The sequence below is a fragment of the Caretta caretta genome, chromosome 1 (genome assembly GCF_965140235.1).
Source record: "Caretta caretta isolate rCarCar2 chromosome 1, rCarCar1.hap1, whole genome shotgun sequence".
NCBI classification, from domain to species: domain Eukaryota; kingdom Metazoa; phylum Chordata; order Testudines; family Cheloniidae; genus Caretta; species Caretta caretta.
This window is the reverse complement of record NC_134206.1, coordinates 80,902,124-80,908,123: the sequence shown is the minus strand read 5'-3', so window position 1 is coordinate 80,908,123 and position 6,000 is coordinate 80,902,124. Positions and strand designations below refer to the sequence as shown.

General features: G+C 42.0%; 1 long non-coding RNA gene across 2 annotated transcripts in view; it reads right to left on the bottom strand.

The window, feature by feature from the left end:
* Window positions 1-1,550: 1,550 nt before the first annotated feature.
* Window positions 1,551-6,000, bottom strand: part of LOC142069679 (uncharacterized) — a 129,343-nt gene continuing 124,893 nt past the window's right edge. For both annotated transcript variants that reach the window (XR_012665632.1, XR_012665638.1), the window contains exons 3-4: window positions 2,945-3,088; window positions 1,551-2,037 (exon numbers count right to left, since the gene is read on the bottom strand). This is a non-coding gene — a long non-coding RNA (uncharacterized LOC142069679). The remainder of the gene's footprint in view (window positions 2,038-2,944; window positions 3,089-6,000) is intronic.

The window sequence follows — 6,000 nt, the reverse complement described above, 5'->3', positions numbered from 1 at the left end:
GCCAGCCTAACAGCAGCCCTGACCCCAGAAGCAAAGGTCACCAACAATGGTGCAGAGGCTGTGATGAAAAATGAAGGAGCCACAACTTTGAAGGGGGCACAAGCCACAGACCCAATAGTTTCCCAGCTGAGGCACTGGAAGGAAGAAAGAAGAGGCATAGGCAGACACAGGCATATGCCACTATAGAGTAGCCTGGCCTGATTTTACATCTAGAGCAAGGGCTACTGGTTAGGCACCCATGGACAGTGGAGAATACGGGCCATTACATTCAGGTAGAGGTCCCAAAGAGATCAGTCCCTGAGATTCTGAAGGCATTACATAGCAGCAAGACTGGGGGCACATTTAGGAATAGAGAAGCTTACCCAGAGGATTCAAAGTTGGTGTACTGCCCTGGATGGTGCAGATCTGTTAAGGACTAAATAAAGTCTTGCTATACCTGTGGGGCTCATAAAACAGCTCACACTATACCCAGAACACCTATGGCTACGAACCAGACAAGCTGTCCTCCAAAGAGGGTGGTTATGGATATTTTGGGACCCCCGACCTGTCATAGAGGTAGTCGATACATCCTTATGAAAACAGACTACTTCTCCAGGTGAGCAGAAACTCATCCACTGCCGGAGCAAGAAGCACAAATAGTTGCTAAGGTATTTGCTGTGCACAGTACATCTTGCTCCTTGCATACTGACCAAGGGTGAAACTTTGAGTCACAGTTTTTGCAAGAGGTGTGTGGCCTGCTCAAGACAAATAAGACCTGAACTACACCTTGCTATGCACAGGTAGATGGGCTGGTGGAGCTTCTGAACTGTACACTGACAGCTGTTGTCATCCTTTGTAGATGCCAGTCAATGTAACTATGACAGCTTGTTTCCCTGTGTCATGAATGCTTGCAGGAATAATGTACAGTCATCCACAGAATACACACTACATATGGTGATGTTTGGGTGTGAGACTACTCTCCCAGTAGAATTGGCGGATGAGCAGATGTGATAGAAGGGTATGCTAATCCCACAGATTAGCTAACGCAGTTGGCAGCATTCTCAGCACACTCTGCCAAGCCGTAAAGCATTACCAGAGTAGGGCCACCCAGAAGGAACACTATGATTTAATAACATCTGTCCAGATGTACCAAGAGGGCGATCACAGAAGGAAGAACGGTTTGAGTACTAAATTGCAACAGAAGTACAAAGGCCCATACAGGGTGGTCAACTAGATGTCAGAGGTGCACTGTGAACTATCCCCTGTCCTAGGGCGTGGAGAGGGGAACAGTTTTGTCCTACACTACAACTGGCTAAAACCCTACCTGGGTCCTGAGAAAAACAAATAAAATCAGCTTGCCATAACAGCACTGGGGCAATGGTTGAGAAAGCCCTGGTAGGTGAACAGGTTTAGTCCCAAGGCATCAAAAAGGACCAGGCCAGGCTGAGCATTGGCATGTGCCCTATCACGCAGGGCCAAACCCTGATATGACACATCAGAGTTGCAGTACACCTGGCGGCTTAGGGGTTTGGAGTACTTCATTCCTGAGCAGCCCCAGTAATCACAGTACCTTCCAACTTCTGCAATATGTTAAAAAGGGATCCTATAGACCAGAGTCTTCTTTATCATACAGGCTGATATAGCCACTGGGTAGGTCTGCCTGCGGAACCTAGTGGATAGGGCACAGGACTGGGCCTCAGGAAACCTGGGTTCATTTCCTAGCTCTGCCACTTGCTGGCGGGGTGACCTCGGGCAAGTCATTTTCCTCCCTGTGACTTAGTTTCCCCACTTCTAAAAGTGAGACCACTTGATGATTACCTGTTCTGTTCATTCCCTCTGAAGCACCTGGCCTTGGCCACCATCAGAAGACAGGATACTGGGCTAGATGACCTTTGGTCTGATCCAGTATGGTTGTTCTTATGTTTATGTTTTTATGGGACAATGATACTGACCATAGTAAGGATCTCCTTTGAGATGTACTGGCAAAAAGTGATCTACAAGAGCTAAGTCTTATTAATTGATTGTCTTCCGTCCTGTGCACTGAACGAGGCAGTGGTCCTGTGGAAAAATTGTGAGACATCATGTAATTGAACACTGTATTGTAATGCATGCACAAGGAGGTCAAATTAAGATTGCACAGGCTACCTTACTTCTGGTATTTCCTAATTTTTGAGCGTTTGACTTTATAAATGTACTAATCTTCTTTTAACATAGACATCGTGTGCAATTAAGCTATAGAGTGTATTCAGTTGCAGAAACAATAGCTGAATGGCCACATTTCTATTTCCGTGCAAAATTTATCTTCTAAATTCGTGATATTATAAACTTCCCATGTTTGGATGTGAGGACAGGGAAGAAAATATTCCTCCTACCCATCCACCAGCCAGGGCCCTGCTAAAGGTCACAGTTTGAGTGTAACAACCATTGCTAATATTATGCTAGCCCACCAGTTTGGGTAAAGTGAGGACCCTTAATATGTGAGGGCAACACCTCAACAGAAAGAACAGTAGCCGGCTTTTGGAACGTACTGTTATATTTAAAGTAACACCTTTCTTTCCTCTGTTTACAGCATTTTACTTATTCATTTCCTACTAGGCAGCATTGCTGGAGATGTGAGAAATCAGCTGCAAAGTATTTCAATAGTGGTAAGGTCACATGACGTATTATGTAAGAGAGAGAGATTTTAAAGTACACTCTGGGGACTTGTTGGATTGCTTTGGCAAGGAAGATGTTTATGCAGGAGTGAGATTTCTGCAGAAGTATGTAAAAAGAACCAATTACCATAACTGAAGCCTCCCCCCCAAAAAATTATCGTGCATCAAAAATTATTAAATTTTTTGACATGAACAGATAGAAGAAAAGAATATGAGCCTAAACTTTCAAATTCCTGTTTGTAGGTAAAATGAGTAACATATTAGGCTTACACAACTGAAAGAATCCACCTAGAGTGACAAATTAGACTTACCTTCTTGCATTCAGTTCCTTCCTCTCACTCTCAAACACTGGATCTCACAGCAATCTTCTCTTGGGCTTAGCTGGACTGGGTGCAGATTCCTTTGAAGCCAGTTAGTGCCTTTCCGGGCATCAGCTATAGTGGGTGTTCTTTTTCCTTTAAGAAAGGTATTACCAGCATGAACAGATATTCTCTATACTTAGTTTGGAGACTGCTGTTAGTATCATTGTACTTTCCCACCACCTAACCTCAGGGCTGACTGCACTGCCCCTGCAGCACTTCAAGCTTCTCCTGGTTTAGATTTAAGATTAATGTCATTGTAACAGGTAGACAATGCAATGCAAACAATAAATCACACTTCAATTTTCCACAATTAAATACCCTGTATCTATACAACCATATTACCATAGCATCCGAGCACCTCACAAACAACAATAAATTTAGCTTCTGAACTGCTGTGAGGTAGATAAGTACTAGCTTACAGAGGGAGACACAAGAAACTTATCCTTCTGTATCAGGCTTCAGAACTGAACCTAGACCTCCTCCTTCCACCATTGTTTCCTACAAGGGACTGTCATAGAATCATAGAAACGTAGGGCTGGAAGGAACTCAGGTGGTTCTCTAGGACTGCCACACCCCACCGTCTCCAGGAGGAGGCAGGATTAATTATACCTGGCACCTCATGAAATACAAAAACCAAAAACCCTCACAAAAACAACATGATGACCCTAAAAACACAATGTCCATTTGTGTCTTGATATGCACTGATCTGAGCCCCTCTGCATTTCACAATGGAATAGAATAGACAGCTTATTAGCCTTAAGTCTGAATTACTTGGCTACTGTGCATTTGCCTCACAATCTCATTAGTGAACATAGGACTGTTTGTATACAATATTTTTGCAAGGTTAGTTTATAACTCTCCTCACTGAATCAATAGTAATATATACAACTTCTAAAGCATTTTCATTTTCCAGAGTACTTTACAAATACTAATTCTCACAACAACTCTATGGGGTGGGTATTTAAGCATTATTCTCCCCCATTTTACAGTTAGGGGTAGAGGGGATGAATTATATTTCAGAGGAATAGAGCACCCACAACTTCATTTGAAGTTAATGGGAGTTACAGGGTTTAGAACCACTGAAAATCATATCGTTAATCTCTTTGGGTTTGACACTGCACCATTGAAGTCCACAGGAATTTTTACATATACTTCAATTGGAGGCAGGGCCTCTGTGTCTGTTTTTCCCATCTGTACAATATTATTATTTATTATTTGTATTGCAGTAGAGCCTAGGAGTCCCAGTTTTGGACCAGGATCCCATTGTGCTAAGTGCTGCTCAAACACAGAAGAAGAGGACAGTCCTGGTCTCAAAGAACTTACCTTATAAGCAGGGATAGTGCTTAGAGTCTGACACACAGGAGTGTTAACCAGCTCAGTTTTATTTCCATGACCTACACCACTGGGGTGTTGTGAAAATTAATTAATGCTTTGTAGAGGTAAAGCACTATGAAGGTGCTCCATATTATTAATATGTACCAGAGCATAGGCTGGAAGTCTGGAGATTTAGAAATGAATATCAAAACGGAATTACAATATCAATGGGGAAAAAAGTGTTCCAGAGCCCCTGGACTCAAAAATCCTTTGGTGCCAGTAGGAATACAAGCAAAGCCATCTGCTGAGCTCTGCAATGAATTCTTTATTTGACAGTTCTGAAAAAAAGTTATTATTTGACAGTTCTGAAAAAAAAGGGGAAACTGTAGGAGTTTGTAGATAGTTATAAGGTAAGAGTGGCAGATGTTCACAGAGCTTTACTCCTGGGAATCTGATTGCTACATTAGTTATCATTCTATAGGGACTGGAAACAGTTACTCATGGGGTTTGCATTAATTGCCAGTGATGCATTCCTAAACCTGGTACTTTCAGCAATAAGGTGTTAATAATGCATAAATTTTTGTTGTCATGAAACAAATATAGATCCAAATAGAACACCACTGCAGTAACTGAGATGGAACAAATGTCTGCTACATTTTCTGCAAAATAGGCTAAATGAAGTGTTTGACAGAAAAGGTACATTAGTGATATTGCTTCATATAAGAAAATTTGAGGCGATCCCTCTGTGACCCTAACAGCATCCCCATGCAAGAGGGCAAGGAGCTCTCTGATATCTGATAGTAAGTTTCAGCTGGCCTGACCAGTTCAGTGTAATACAATGCACTAATGTCATAACTTCTATCTAGAAGGTGTCATGTAAGATATCAATAGAAAGCTAATAACATACTGATCATTAATATTATTGTGTAGTGTATGTATGGAGGACAAACTCAAAATTACAAACATATTGAAAATTATGTTATGAAAGTGTGTCTGCCAGACAGGGTTAAAGTTACCTCACCCTAGACAAACAAATGTGGTTCTTTCACCTTACTGGTACTTCCAAGATATGGTTAAGAGACAATGGGAATGCACATTACATAGAAGGTAAATAAGACCAGCAAGCCAAGAAGTGGGAAGGAGATAACCACTGAGCATCATGGCAGGGGAAGGAGATTGCAAGAAACAGATCAATTTGCATTTTAGCAAACACCAGCCAGGGAAGAAACCAACATGGAAATTCCTTCACCACCAGAATTCCATGTCACCCTTCCCACTGCTTGAATGAACTTTACTTTGGAGGGCAAACTTCAGAAGAATCCATTTCAAAGGTTCACTGGACTATAAAGGAAAGGGACAAAGAACCCTAAGTTATCTTTCAGCTAGGAAGACAAAGGATCCAAGCACTTTAGACTTTATGGGGGGAGAGCCTGGCCATGAGGATGGGCAGCCATCTTGCTGGAAAGTAAACAGGTAAGGAAACTACCTTGAACAAAGGCTGTAGCTTGTTGTATTAAGTCTTAGCCACTAGAAAGCGTTTTTCACTTTTATTTATATGTATCCATTTCTTACTATCCTTTAGACTTGAACTTGCTTTAGACTTGGGATTGGGCCTGCTTTGATCAGGGGGTTGGACTAGATGACCTCCTGAGGTCCCTTCCCAACCTTGATACTCTATTATTCTAAATCTT